Below are 16,319 nucleotides of genomic sequence, written 5' to 3'. Positions count from 1 at the left end.
CATGTCTGTACACCTTACTTATGGATATATGTATATCCTGTGACCATGCCTGCATGCGTGTTCATGTCTGTTTTCCTACTCTCTATATGTGTGCCTAACCTTTCAGACCATGTCTGTGTGCTCATGTGTGCGCCCTTGGTCTCTACATCTTTATAATCTCTGATATAATGTATAATGTCAATGTGTCTTCCTGTGTGTTTTTGTCTGTTCCACTGCCTACTGATAGCTGAGCCGATACTCCAGCGAGTAGAGCGCTCGCGTTGACATCTGTACAGAGCCTGCTGATGAAGGTTCAAATCCCGGCAGGGCCAAACTCTGCCTAACATCCTTCCGAGGTCGATGAATGAGCACCACACACCTTGGGTAATAAATAGCGCTCAGATACCCGAGGTTTCTTAGCACTATATAAATGCTAACTTATTATTATCATTACTATGCGTGCATACTTTGTGTATTGGTATCTACCATCACCAGTGTGCCGTGTGTGTATATCTGTGTGCTTTAGGGGTGTCATGGTATTAGTTTTATGACGGTACGATAACCTTCTTGCCAAATGACAGTATATCATGGTTATCGCGGTATAGGAGGTGGAGTTAACTAATCTTAACAAATATTTTCTAAAAGGTCATAAACTGTCAGATTTATCATCACAAACACAACCAGGCACCCAGGACCAGAAATGGGCTTTTCAACATACTTTCCACTGAAATGTCACCCCTTGCTTCCACCAAACACAAACACACGTGTGGAGAGGAGGAGGAGGGAGCCCTGCTGCGACTGACAAAGCAAACTTAATAGCTTTTCTTACATGGTCATTTGGGCTTTTGGCTCCCCCAGTGGCGAAGATGAACATGTTGCAATCTTGATAACCTGCACGCCACAGATCAATCGAGGCTGATGGTAGTATACGCGTGTGCGCATGAACACACACACGCACTCTCTCTTTATGTGACAGCCTTTAGTTTACTTGCGGGCCAAAAGGTGTTCAGTAAACACGGACATGTACCCTTTGGTATGGCAGCAGTGAATAACCACAGAGATGAGTGAATTTCGTAGGTGTGACTTATTATATGTAAATTCAATGATAGAACCAGGGAAATCCCCCATTGTCATATGTTTAGCAAACATTATCCATTATAAATATATAAACCCCAAAGCCGCCATCTCAAAGTAAACCCTTTTCCTTCTTGGCTGTCATGCATGCTGGACGCTACGCTCGCAGAACAGCTAGACCGTTCTATTCCAAATGGAGGTTATTCGATACGTTACTGGGAAAACGACGTTTGCACCTTTCACGTCGCTAAATTCACGTGACTTTTGCTTCGTCACGTGAACTACGGTATTACGTATTTAAGCAGCGTAGAAACTTCACTCGCTGCTTCTGATCGAATCTTTTGGCGTTGTGTAGCTGAACCTCTGATCTGCATCCTGGCAAACTTCTACAGCTACATTTGGGCCTTCTATAGCGTGTGTTCCGCCACACGCTGATTCCTGGAACATTTTCCTCTGCGTACTTTCCTCACGCGCTCTCTGTCTTCAAGCGCGGCTGGCCTGGACTGCGTGAATCCTGCCCGCGTGTGTAATCCACACGCGTACTCTGTCTTCAAGCGCGGCTGGCCTGGACTGCGTGAATCCTGCCCGCGTGTAATATCCACACGTGTACTCTGTCTTCAAGCGCGGCTGGCCTGGACTGCGTGAATCCTGCCCGCGTGTAACATCCACACGCGTACTCTGTCTTCAAGCGCGGCTGGCCTGGACTGCGTGAATCCTGCCCGCGTGTAATATCCACACGCGTACTCTGTCTTCAAGCGCGGCTGGCCTGGACTGCGTGAATCCTGCCCGCGTGTGTAATCCACACGCGTACTCTGTCTTCAAGCGCGGCTGGCCTGGACTGCGTGAATCCTGCCCGCGTGTAATATCCACACGCGTACTCTGTCTTCAAGCGCGGCTGGCCTGGTCTGCGTGAATCCTGCCCGCGTGTAAAATCCACACGCGTACTCTGTCTTCAAGCGCGGCTGGCCTGGACTGCGTGAATCCTGCCCGCGTGTAAAATCCACACGCGTACTCTGTCTTCAAGCGCGGCTGGTCTGGTCTGCGTGAATCCTACCCGCGTGTAAAATCCACACGCGTACTTTTTCTTCAAGCGCGGCTGGCCTGGACTGCGTGAATCCTGCCCGCGTGTAAAATCCACACGCACATTTTGTCTTCAAGCGCGGCTGGCCTGGACTGCGTGAATCAAGCAGTATATCCACACGCACACGTTATTTTCTTCGCGTGTACTTTGTTTCTCCTTATAAAAGAGCGCTATTCCAAATCCTGCATCTGTGAGACCAACAGAAGTATTGAGCCATATATAGAGACATTACTTTGCGTGGGAAGGAACTTTTCAAGGATTATTGGAAGGTGACAGTGAACTGTGTTTGGACGCTATCCTGTGGTGAATTCAACCCGTAACTAGCGTGAGCCTCGTTCCGTTCGGGATAAGTCTCCCCTACTAATTTTCCCTTCCTTGTCGTTTGTTCTTCTTTCAATTCCTCAAGAGACTTTCTGGATTCTTCTGCCCTGAACTGAAGGTCAGTGTGAACATTCCTGTCATATTCTATTTTCATAATACTCAGGTTGGAGCAGTTATTCATGATACTTTATTTTGTCCTAGGCTGACTTTCTATACCTTACCCACGCCCTTTCCAGTGATCCATCGCTCTGCCTGTTTTATTCAGCCAGAGGGTTGTATCATTTGGAAGGTCTTCAATTGACTACACGACTATCAAATTGTGTGAACAGGGATCCGGAAGACCCTACCTCCTGTATCCTTTTGAGTACTGTATCCTTTGCAGTTTATAATTTGGTACATTCTGACAGAATCAGAAGCCATGGAGGGTACGGATCCTTTAGCTGTTTTGACACAGTTGATCAGTGATTTGAGAACTGAAATGGTTGCAGCACAGGACATGTTACGGCACCGTATGGATGTTATGCAAGACGCCCTGCATGGAAGTCCTCAGGGAGCACAGATGCCAATGGCTACGGCATCGGGATCTGGGACTACGGCACCCCCACAGGAAGCTATTAATGTGGTTATGCCCACTCAGTTTCCCTTAGCCCCTCCGGAACGGTTCACGGGTGATCCCAAAACCTATAGAACCTTTGTAAATCAGTGACGACTCCATTTTCTTTGCCGTCCTACATCTTTTCCTGATCTAACCACAAAAGCAGCCTTCGTGCTTTCCCATTTAGGGGGCACAGCTGCTGCTTGGGCTAACCCTTTGTTGGAAACAAATAGCCCTTTGTTGTACGATTGTGACGATCTCTTGAATGCTATGAGTAAAGTCTTTGACATGCGTTATTCAACTCAAGCCACAGATTTAGAGTTGCTTAACCTACAACAAGGCAATCAACCCCTTTTGTCTTACGTTGCCCGGTTCAATCAACTGACGGCAGAAACCCAATGGCCTGACAGCAAGAAAACGGCTGTTTTCTACAAAGGTCTTTCGGAAGAACTGAAAGATGCCTTATCTACAGTTCCTGTGGTTCCTACGGGTTTTCCAGAACTGCTCGATTTGGTTCTACAAATCGACGCCCGAAGGAATGCTCGGAAGGGAGAGAAAAAGCCCTTCATGCAAGTCTCGGGGCGTTCAGAGACACCAGCAGTCCCCTCTAACGACCCTGAACCCATGCAGATTGGCGCCGTGAGAGGTCGATTGTCCAATGCAGAAAGGGAGAACCGAAGAAAAAATCACTTATGTATGTACTGTGGTTCTTCCGAGCATTTATTGGCGACATGTCCTAAAAAACCCATCAAACGTTCGGGAAACGCCAAAACTCGACAATAGCAGGAGTCCCTATGTCGAGTGTTTCATCGGACTCCAGTACCATACCTAAACATGCACCTGTAATAGTTCAGGTGACATTGCGTTGTGATGGACGAGAAGTGGTTTCCAAGGCCATGGTTGATTCTGGAGCCACCAACAATTACATAGACATCACGTATGCCAAGAATTGTTCCTTACCCCTTGTAAACAAAAAAAGACCTGAAACGGTTAACACTGTGGACGGCTCTGTTTTGACTTCTGGTATGGTAACCCAGGAGACGGTACCTGTTCAGATGACATTATTGAATAATCATTCAGAAGAAATCATCTTCGATGTCATTGCTGCACCACAGTACGAAATCATACTCGGTCTGGCATGGTTAACCCTTCACAATCCTGCTGTTGACTGGGTTTCAGGATCACTCCAATATCCTTCAATTCATTGCAATGAACATTGCTTTACCAGTCAGGAGGTGTCAAATAAACAACACCTATTGGCTTCTATGGTAGGAGATTCCACTATCAGCGTTGTACAGCAATGCGACAATACCATACCATGCGAATACGCTGATTATGCTGATGTCTTTGATAAAGGCCAGGCAGAACAATTACCTCCACATCGACAGTACGACTGTCCAATTGAACTGATTCCTGGTGCCAAAATACCTACAGGCCGTGTATATTCACTAACACCTAAAGAAGACGTTGTGTTAAAAGAATATATTGATAAAGCGCTAGCAATGGGTTTTATACGGCCATCACAATCACCAGCTGCCTCTCCTCTATTCTTTGTTCCTAAGAAAGAGGGAGACCTCAGGCCTTGCATTGATTACAGGGCACTTAATGACATCACTATCAAAAATCAATATCCCTTACCACTGATAAACGTTTTATTGGATCAATTAGGCACTTCCAGTTATTTCACCAAACTGGACTTGCGAGGAGCATACAATTTAATTCGCATTCGTGAAGGCGACGAATGGAAGACCGCTTTTAAGACACGGTATGGTCTTTACGAGTATTTGGTGATGCCTTTTGGTCTGTGCAATGCTCCCGCCACATTTCAATATTTCATGAACGATATATTCAGAGACATAATGGACCAGTTTGTGGTGATCTATCTGGATGACATCTTGATCTACTCATCATCTTTATCGGAACACGTCAAACATGTTTCTACTGTTCTACAAAGACTCAGGGAGAACCATCTTTATGTGAAAGCTGAGAAATGCGTCTTTCATTCACAGGAGGTGGAATTCCTTGGTTACGACATTACCAATTTAGGTGCCCGAATGAGTCGTTCCAAGGTGAAGGCCATCTTGAATTGGCCGATCCCGCATAATGTCAACTCATTACAGTCTTTCTTAGGCTTTGCGAATTTCTATCGCCGATTTATTCATTCCTTCTCCAAGACAGTAGCTCCTTTGACGGCTTTAACTAGTTCTAAAGTTCCTTTCTGTTGGAACCAACATGCCCAAGCATCATTCGAAAAGCTGAAGGAAGCATTTACCACTGCACCCGTGCTTCAACATCCGGATCCAGATCGCCAGTTTATCGTTGAAGCGGATGCTTCCAGTGTCGCTATTGGTGCAGTACTGTCACAAGTTTGCACAGAAACTAAGGAGGAACACCCAGTGGCTTTCTTCTCTCGCAAACTTACCTCATATGAACGAAACTACACCGTCACTGAACGGGAACTACTGGCTATCAAGGATGCTTTCCGAGAATGGCGTCATCATCTTCTTGGCGCCAAACATCAGGTATTGGTGTACTCTGACCATAGAAATCTTCAAGCATTCAAATCCATGAAATGCCTTACGGCCCGTCAGGCCAGATGGCATGTCTTTTTTGCCCAATACGATTTCAAGGTCACTTATCGTCCTGCCCGAGAACATGTTAAGTCGGACGCTTTGTCCCGCATGAGTAAAGAGGCGCAGGAAGAAGTAAAAGTACAGATCCAACTGTTGGCAGATCATGTAATATGCAGTTGTTCTGTTCAACCATCCTTAAAAACTGAAGTACAAAAGTGGGTAAAAGATCATCCACAAGTTGTCCAGGATATGAATATGGACGTACATAACGGTTTACCATTCACACAAGGAGTACTTTATCTACCAACACCTTCAATGCAGAATAAAGCCCTGAAATGGAATCACGATTCCTTGATTGCAGCCCATCCGGGACGGAAGAAAACACTAGAACTACTCAAAAGGTGGTGTTGGTGGCCAACCATGGCAAAAGATGTTATAGACTATGTATCTTCTTGTTCTGTATGCATCCAATGTACAAATACTCCTGGTAAACCAGTGGGCTTACTCCAGTCTTTACCTGTCCCCAACAAACCATGGGACATGATATCTATGGATTTTGTGGTAGAACTCCCCCCAAATCAGGGATATGATACCATATGGGTCGTAGTCGATTATTTCACTAAATTGGCTCTTTTTATACCCTGTATTGGTTTACCAACTGCTGCTGTTTTAGCTGAACTATTCATCCAACATATATTTCGGTTTTTTGGTCTACCATCAGTAATCATTACAGACAGGGGCTCACAGTTTGCATCACGCTTTTGGAGAGCTTTAACCTCTGCTTTACTGATTGATGATAGAATGTCCAGTGCTTATCACCCTCAAACTGACGGACAGACTGAAAGGGTCAACTGCACTATGGAACAATATCTGCGGTGCCTGTGTTTGCAATATCAATCGGATTGGCTCACGGTACTGCCGGCGGCTGAATTCGCCTATAACAACTCTTATCATAGTGCCATAGACACTTCACCATTCTATGCTCTCTATGGACAACACCCCCGATCAATACCTCTGGATTCCGGTCTATCCTTGGACACGCCTGCCGCAGGCCGTACTTTTCGTGATCTGAAGAGATTACAGAGAAAGGTGAAGCAGCAATTGGAGCAGGCTAAACGACGTGACAAGTTCTATGCCGATGCACATAGAGTACCCGCACCTGTCTATAAGGCTGGTATGAAAGTCTGGTTATCCACTAAGAACTTAAGAATTCCAGGAAAAAAGAAATTATTGCCTAAATTCATTGGTCCATATGTGGTGCTCAAGGTACTCAATCCTGCTGCTGTACGTCTGGTTTTGCCACAACGATGGCGAGTGCATCCTGTATTCCACGTGTCACTCATTAAGCCATGTTCTGAGTCTACGAGATTGCCTGTACGGCCTGTTGCTATTTCTGTGCGAGGTTCAGATGAATACGAGGTACAAGACATACTGGATATGAAACTACGTTCTGGTAGGCCGTATTATCTGGTGGACTGGAAGGGCTATGGCCCCGAAGATAGGTCCTGGGAACCTCTTTCTAATATTCATGCTCCTGCTTTATTGAAGCGCTTTCACTCAAGAAGGGGGGAGGTTGCCCCTTTGGGGGATGGCACTGTCATGCATGCTGGACGCTACGCTCGCAGAACAGCTAGACCGTTCTATTCCAAATGGAGGTTATTCGATACGTTACCGGGAAAACGACGTTTGCACCTTTCACGTCGCTAAATTCACGTGACTTTTGCTTCGTCACGTGAACTACGGTATTACGTATTTAAGCAGCGTAGAAACTTCACTCGCTGCTTCTGATCGAATCTTTTGGCGTTGTGTAGCTGAACCTCTGATCTGCATCCTGGCAAACTTCTACAGCTACATTTGGGCCTTCTATAGCGTGTGTTCCGCCACACGCTGATTCCTGGAACATTTTCCTCTGCGTACTTTCCTCACGCGCTCTCTGTCTTCAAGCGCGGCTGGCCTGGACTGCGTGAATCCTGCCCGCGTGTGTAATCCACACGCGTACTCTGTCTTCAAGCGCGGCTGGCCTGGACTGCGTGAATCCTGCCCGCGTGTAATATCCACACGTGTACTCTGTCTTCAAGCGCGGCTGGCCTGGACTGCGTGAATCCTGCCCGCGTGTAACATCCACACGCGTACTCTGTCTTTAAGCGCGGCTGGCCTGGACTGCGTGAATCCTGCCCGCGTGTAATATCCACACGCGTACTCTGTCTTCAAGCGCGGCTGGCCTGGACTGCGTGAATCCTGCCCGCGTGTGTAATCCACACGCGTACTCTGTCTTCAAGCGCGGCTGGCCTGGACTGCGTGAATCCTGCCCGCGTGTAATATCCACACGCGTACTTTTTCTTCAAGCGCGGCTGGCCTGGACTGCGTGAATCCTGCCCGCATGTAAAATCCACACGCGTACTCTGTCTTCAAGCGCGGCTGGTCTGGTCTGCGTGAATCCTACCCGCGTGTAAAATCCACACGCGTACTTTTTCTTCAAGCGCGGCTGGCCTGGACTGCGTGAATCCTGCCCGCGTGTAAAATCCACACGCACATTTTGTCTTCAAGCACGGCTGGCCTGGACTGCGTGAATCAAGCAGTATATCCACACGCACACGTTATTTTCTTCGCGTGTACTTTGTTTCTCCTTATAAAAGAGCGCTATTCCAAATCCTGCATCTGTGAGACCAACAGAAGGATTGAGCCATATATAGAGACATTACTTTGCGTGGGAAGGAACTTTTCAAGGATTATTGGAAGGTGACAGTGAACTGTGTTTGGACGCTATCCTGTGGTGAATTCAACCCGTAACTAGCGTGAGCCTCGTTCCGTTCGGGATAAGTCTCCCCTACTAATTTTCCCTTCCTTGTCGTTTGTTCTTCTTTCAATTCCTCAAGAGACTTTCTGGATTCTTCTGCCCTGAACTGAAGGTCAGTGTGAACATTCCTGTCATATTCTATTTTCATAATACTCAGGTTGGAGCAGTTATTCATGATACTTTATTTTGTCCTAGGCTGACTTTCTATACCTTACCCACGCCCTTTCCAGTGATCCATCGCTCTGCCTGTTTTATTCAGCCAGAGGGTTGTATCATTTGGAAGGTCTTCAATTGACTACACGACTATCAAATTGTGTGAACAGGGATCCGGAAGACCCTACCTCCTGTATCCTTTTGAGTACTGTATCCTTTGCAGTTTATAATTTGGTACATTCTGACATTCACACTGTATTTATTCTTCCTATTGCTAACATATTGATTGTGTCAGGCACGTGTGGTTTATGGAATGGCATTAAAAACTGCTCCAACTGAAACTACTTGGCAGATGGCACATCCAACAGTGCAAGGCCAAGACTGTGCAGCACTTGCTTTCTGCAGCCTTTCCAAATCAGACTGAAAAGCACACTTAACGGTATAAACGGTATACCGGTATAAACAATGTGACGGTTATTATTGGTCAATTAAGTGGTTCACAGCCGTTATACCGTTACATCCCTAGTGTGCTTATAGTTGTGTGCATTTCTGAAGAGATAGCCCATGAGTTGAGCACTCGCCTCAGACTTGGGGTCAGCCAACGCTTGGCCAGCTTGAATCCCAGCTTTTTAATCACAGACTACTACCATAAGTCTGGAGAGGAGCCGCAAACAATCCTTCTCTTGTCATGCCCCGCCCTCTGGAAACTCCATCCCAGTGTCAACTTGGAATGCCCCCACAATTCTCCAGTTTCGCAAATCGCTCAAAACATAGCTCTTTCAACATCACCTGAGCAAGGACTAATTCCAATGGACGCACACACCAACACAGACCTCGCAGTACTGCAATACCGTTAAAAGATGGCTGCCCAAATGTGGGACACCCGCACTCTGTACAGTGCTCTGCTGCTCTAGACTTAGTCCGCGCTTTAAACACTAAAAATAAAAACATTTTGCAATAATCGCACCTATTAGTACAGCAGTCAGAAGAGGAAGAAATCTGGTACCAAGCGCTACATTAAATCGTTATATATCATTATTTCAACACCCATTTCCCTGTGAATGCTAGCGTTGTCACTTGTCAGTGCCAATGACCAATACACAATGTGTGTGTGTGTGTGTGTGTGCTTGCGTGCGCGCGCGCGCATTCGCGTACTCTGCCCTGCTTTGTGTTCGAGTCACTCCACCCGGATCCCAGCGAGTGTGCGTGTCCTCCCTACCTGTGACAGTGTGCACGCAATCTTGCTCTTTGATCGGTTTTTATTTCGCTGACAGCTGACGCCCTTGAACAGGACCTGGTGGAAGAAAGCCTGTTTATTTCATTAGCCCTGTACCCGCAGCCACCCACGCCCCTCCCTGGGGCCTGTGTGCCATGTGCCTGTCACCTGCTAATGAGTCCGTATGAGAAGGGCCGGGGCCATGTGCCAGGAGCACAGACACCGCATCAGCTGTACCCTGGAGACACGCATATGCTTCTGAAGAGAGAGCGTGACACATGAGGGGGGTGCAAAGTGGCCCCCTGAAGACATATTGGGGGTGGGCATTAGTTAATGCCTGGTGTTGTTCATAGCCATTGTGCCGTCCATCTTAAAACAACACTCTACCTTGGCACACCTTCCATCTTGGCAAACTGTACGTATTGGTAAGCATTTCATTTTAGGGATAAACGAAGTTCTATGTGAAATTGTCCCCAGGGAAAAAATTGTCAGGTAGGCGACATATTCTAGGATGTAAATTAATTACTATTCTTGGTCCACTCCTAGAATATGTGGGGAAAGTGCTTGATTTTCGTGAGACTGCAAATTTAGGGAAATGTCGCCCCCCCTGTTGACCTTTTCCCATGCGACTTTATCACTGGATACTACAAACAAGGATCCCAGGCAAATTCTACATCTTCGAAAACCATGAAACGCATGAAACGTGGCAAACCATTGTTCATCACTTGGCAAACTCGCCCTCTAGGCCCAACATGCCTCTGGGCTAAAAATAGCAAGCCATGCCTCTTACCAAACAGTACCTCTTGATAAATCAAGCCTCTTGACAATGCTTCTATGAACTATATACCATACAACTATATCCTGTGCATGATTCCAGCTCAACATGTAGCCATGCTGGCTTCTCGCACAAGGGCAACCCACATAACCAAGCATACTCTAACCATTCTTGACTACAGGGCTGTCAGAAGATGTGGTGAGGCCCGGGCCACAACATTTGGTGAGGCCCCCTTGCAATTTTTTGCACTCGGTGAGCGGCGGCACCTCTGCAAACAGGAGACTCGAGAAATCCTCTCTTGAGATTGTGTGCAGGATCCCAAATATGGTTTATTAATACAACTCCAAATCAACTACAGCAAAGTTAGATTTCTCTACTGAAGTAAGGTTTATGTCAGAGCAACTTTTTTTAAAAAATATATTTTTATTAGTTTTACAACATAATGCTTACAACATTTCCAACTTCCCCTAGAACCCCCATTTCCCCCGCCCCCCCCGGGAATGTCTGCATCTTCCTGTCCGAGGTATTTTGCATGCTTTTCTAATTAAACATGTCCAAAATCCTTATCTTGTGTGGGCACCATTGTTCCATATAGTCACTCTGGAGATATTCCAGGGTTTCGCCCCAGTCTTCTCGAAATTTCTAGTGGGCCCCTTGTATGATATAGGTTAGCCTTTCCATTGCCACGTGAGTCCAATCCCTCCCTATCCAATCTATGGACATGGGCGGATGATTCTGTTTCCATTTATGGGCTATTTCAAGCCATGCCCCTATCAAAAGTCCCATAAAGTTCCGTTTTTGTCTCTTGGTGAGTTGTTTGTCCTTGGGGGCCCACAGCCCGCACATCCATATCTCTTCTCTTATGGTTCCCATTGTCGGGAACATCGAGTTCATATGTGCCTTGATTTCTCCCCAGAATTGCTGTATTTTTGGGCAGTCCCATGTCTCCAAGTTCCTTCATTTCCACAGCCCCTCCAGCATATTTTTGTGGAATTCCGGAACATTTGATTAAGCCTTTCCGGCGTGTAATGCCATTGCAAAAGGCTTTTCATCCACATCTCTTTTGTTTGAATCGCCGTTGTCAATTTTGGGATCATTTTCCATATATATTCCCAGTGCCCTTTGGTGATGGTGTTGTTTAAAGTGTGGTCCCATCTTTTGATGTAGTTCCATTTCTCTTGTTCTTCAGAGGTGTTTATAAATTTGTAGGTGGTGGAGACAAATGTTTTTGCGCCTGTGTTTGTCATAATGTATTTCTGAAATGGGGTTAACTCCCTTGACACTGCTTCTTTGATTCTCGGCGTGTCCAACCAGTGATATATTTGATCGTACCTGTATTTGTCTGTGGTGCCGAGCTTTAGCAGGATGTGCAGTCCGCAAAAGAGCTTATGCTTTGATCTTCGTATATATCTGCGACCATTTTACAACCCGCGTCTTCCCATTTCTGGAATGCCCCTTTCTCCAGCCATCGCGGGAATTAAGGATTTCCAAAGAGGGGTATGAAGGGAGCCGGATCCTTTGTTAGTGTTCCTTTCTGTGTGGCATTGTCCCATATCGCTAGTGCTGCCTTCATGATTTCACTGATTTGTACATTTGGGTGTCTGTATTTCTTCCCTATCCAGAGCATGTGTCTGGTGGGTGTTGTCGCTACCTCTTCGTCGTGGGCTGCCCATATTTTCTTTGATTCGACAGGTATGCATTCCTTCAGTACCCACAGCTGTGCTGCCTCGTAGTACTTCTTAAAATGTGGGAGTGCACATCCACCTTCACTTCTCGGGGCAGTGAGAAATGCCCTAGATACTCTCTGGGTTTTCCCTTGCCATATGAAGGTCATAATAGTTTTTGTTAGGGCTCTGAACAAGGCTGATGGGATTCTAATTGGAAGGGCTTGGAATAGGTATAAGAGCCTTGGGAGTATAGTCATTTTAATTACCGTTATCCTGCCCCACCATGATATTGATAGGGGATTCCATCTCATCCTTTCACGTTTAATTTGTTGCAGGTTTGCGGGGTAGTTTTGTGGGAATAAATCTTGTATTTTCCCTGTCAATGTTATACCCAGGTATTTCACCCCAGTTTTCGCCACTTTGAAGTGTAATGCCTCAGCCATTTTGTGGGTTTGTGTGGTGTCTCCTGCCAGAGCTAAGAGTTCCGATTTCTGTCTATTAATTTTCAGGCCCGAAAGTGATCCGAATGTGTCAATTTCCTGCATCAAAAGTGGGAGAGAGTGCTCTGGATCCCCCAGGGTCACCAGCATATCATCCGCATATGCTGCTATTTTGTGGGAGTATCCTGCCATGTCTATGCCCTTAATATCTTTATAGATCCTTATCCGTTCCAGCAATGGTTCTAGGAAAATGGCGTATAAGAGAGGGGAGAGGGGGCACCCTTGTTTCGTCCCCCTTCTAATATGTGTCTTGTTCGTTAGGCTCCCATTCACTGCTACTCGTATGTTGGGGGAGGTATAGTTTGCTCTTACCATCTGGATGTATGTCTCCCCCAGCCCCATCTTCCTTAGTGTATTAAAAAGGAGTGACGACTCTACTCGGTCGAACGCTTTATCTGCGTCCAGAGCGAGAACTATCGCCAGATATTGTTTGTTTCCAGATTTTTCCACCAGGTGGATTACCCTCCTAATATTATCATGCGTCTTTCTACCTGGGACGAACCCCGCTTGGTCTTGGTGGATTCGTTTCGGGAGTACTTGTTTGAGTCTGGAGGCCAATATCTTAGTATATAACTTAGCATATTGATTTATCAGGGCTGTGATATCCCCCTTATCCTTAATGGAATTAAATACGTTTGTTAGTATAGGGGCGAGTATATCCTTATATGACTTATAGAATTGTGCGGTAAACCGTCTGGACCTGGGGTCTTGTTCCTTGGGAGATCCCTAATTGCTATCAAGACTTCTTCCTGCGTGATTTCTTAGCCTAGCATTTGTCTATCCATTTCCGATACTGTTGGGAGATCGATGCCATCTAAGTATGAGGTTTGTAGCCTCTCCTCAGGTAGGTCAGATGTGTATAGATGCTGATAAAATTGTGCAAATATGTGGCCTATCTCTTCCGTTTGTGTCTTTCTTTCCCCTCCCTGAACCCTCAACACCTTTGCCATCCGTTCTTGTTTTTGCCCTTTGAGTTGTCTAGCCAGATATGTGTCTGCTTTATTGGCTTTTACATAGTACCAGTGTTTCAATCTTAACGGGTGCCTTTCTGCTTTTTTCGTGCAGAGGGAGTCCAGCTGGCCCTGGACGTGTCTGAGTGCTTTATGCATCTTTGGGGTGGATTTCTGCATAAGTTCTGCCCGGATCTTTGCTATGTTATCCTCTAATTCTCTTTCCCATTGGGTGTTTTGTTTCTCCCTTATATTCTTTAGGGCTATTAAGTGTCCCTGGGTAACTGCTTTGAGGGGCTCCCATTGTGTTTCTATGGAGATTTCTGGAAGATGGTTTAGTTCTAGGTATTCCGTAATATGTTCACGCAAAGTGTTTCCTAACACTGGGTCCCTAATTATCTCCTTCGGAAGCCGCCAATTCCACAGCCCCGGTGATTTATGAAGCAGGGCTATCTCTACCCAGAGGGGGGCATGGTCCGATAATGAGATGGACCCTATTTCTGATTCACGTATTTTGCCTAGAAGGCCCGTCGGGACCCAAAGATAATCTATCCTGGACATTGTCCCATATACATGCAAAAAGTATGTGTATCCCTGCTGGGTGGGGTTGGTATGCCTCCATACATCTTCCAAGGATAGGTTAGAAATGTTCTGTTTTAATGCATTTGACGGGGTTCCCTGTCCCTGGTGTCTGGGCCCAGATCTGTCTCGATTCAGATCCCATGCTTATTCAAGTCTCCTCCCATTATGATTTCCCCCCTACAAGTTTTTCCAATTTGTCTAATGTATATTTAAGAAAACCATCTTGGCCCGAATTTGGAGCATATATGGTTGCTAAGGTGATAGAGATTCTGTCGATTTTTGTGTTAAGGAATAGATATCTCCCCTGTTTATCTCCTTCTGTTTGGAGTATATGAGGGTTGAGGGAGTCGCCGATGGCTATCATGACCCCTGCTCTTTTCTCGTGCGCGTTAGCCTGCAGGATCACGTTATATCCTTTCAGTTTGATTTTATTCTTGTCCCCGTATGTGTGTTTCTTGGAACATCAGTATATCATATTTCCGTTGTCTTAAGAAGGTTTCCACTTTCTTCCTTTTGACTGGGGAATTTAGGCCTTGAATGTTATATTTTAATATTTGTATCCCCATTGTTCTGTTTTGGATTTTTGCTTCCATTTGCCTCGGACAGGACCTAAATACGTTTGTTCATTCCTGTGTGTATAACTTCCCCCAACCTGAGCAACCCCCAACCTGCTCAAACAGTGTACCCCCTCCCCCTCTAAACTGCCCTGAGGTGGACTCTGGTTCCTATGACCGCTTTGGCGTTTTGCCATCCGCGCCATGTACACTAAGTCTCAGGGGTAACTTGCGGGGTGTCCTAAATCCCCTCTGGGTTCCAATTATTGGCCCACACCCTCCCCCCCGGCCTCACCTGGTATAGTATAGGTCCCATCCTCCCCCGATAGTTGTGATCTTTTGCTTTGGCTGGACGGAGTGCATCTGTGTCCGTGTGTTCTATGGGTCTTGTGTTCCTGGTTGCTTCGACCAGGTTTTCAGTCGTTTGGTACACGACCTTTAGATTTCCTGTCGACTCTTTTCCATTCCCCTTCTGACCCTTTTTGGGTGTTTTTTCTTCTCCATCCTCTTTGGCTAGGTTTATCCTGGTTGGGCAGTCCCAGAATTTGTTTCCCTTCCTCACAGGACGTTACCCTCCTTTGTGTACCATCCCACGTCAACAACAAGCCAAATGGGAAGGTCCACTTGTATCTGATTTGTTTCTCCGTTAGCTCCTTTACCACTGGGCCCATTTCCCTCTGTTTTTGCAGAGTAGATTGTGCCAGGTTCTGATAAAGTTGAATGTTCCCCCGTTCATATGGATATGTTATCTTATGTTATGTTATTTTGCATTTATATAGCGCCTTATATACCATTGGTATGGTCTGAAGGCGCTGGTAGGTTGAACGCCCTTGGGAACCGAAGTTCAAATCAGTAGAGAGAGTAGAGAGAGTCAAAAGGTGCATGTGAGCACCGGGTATGGGTGCAGCTCGTGCAATATCCGTGTAGTAGCTGCTTCTTAGCGGTAGGTGTGGTGGTTGAGAGGTCAGGAGAATGTGTTTGTTCAGGCAGGTTTTATCCAGAACGGCTGCGGCTGCGTTAGGCCTGAGGAGAACGTCTGGCTGGGGGGTGTGAGACCAGCAGTGTCAACTTAGAATGATGTGGGGTGAGCGGTGGATGTTGATATGAGAACAGTTGTACCGAATGGTGTCATAGTATCTCTGTGTTCTAGTTGAGTGGTGATGTAAAGGAGAGAGTAAGCATGGTGGTGTGATATGATGAGTTATATGCTCTTTCAAACTTTCTTTGCATTCTAGACCATACTATATACGTCACGCAATATTTATGCGTTCCAGTCCGTACCGTGGACAGCTATCCATTCTATGCACCCCAGTCAGGTCCAAATACCCTCTGGTCCGCCCTGCGCGGTCTAGTCTGCTCCGCGCATGCGCTCTTGTCTACCACGCACTCATCCTCTCTGCACTCATCCGTTTTAATCACTCGTGATTTTCACGTATCCAGCAGTAATATCTTGTTCTATATATTCATCTCTACACTCATCTGTCCTATACCTTCATTTACTC

The sequence above is a fragment of the Ambystoma mexicanum genome, chromosome 9, assembly GCF_040938575.1.
Source record: "Ambystoma mexicanum isolate Mex_15411 chromosome 9, UKY_AmexF1_1, whole genome shotgun sequence".
Classification (NCBI taxonomy): domain Eukaryota; kingdom Metazoa; phylum Chordata; class Amphibia; order Caudata; family Ambystomatidae; genus Ambystoma; species Ambystoma mexicanum.
This window is presented reverse-complemented; position numbering follows the sequence as displayed.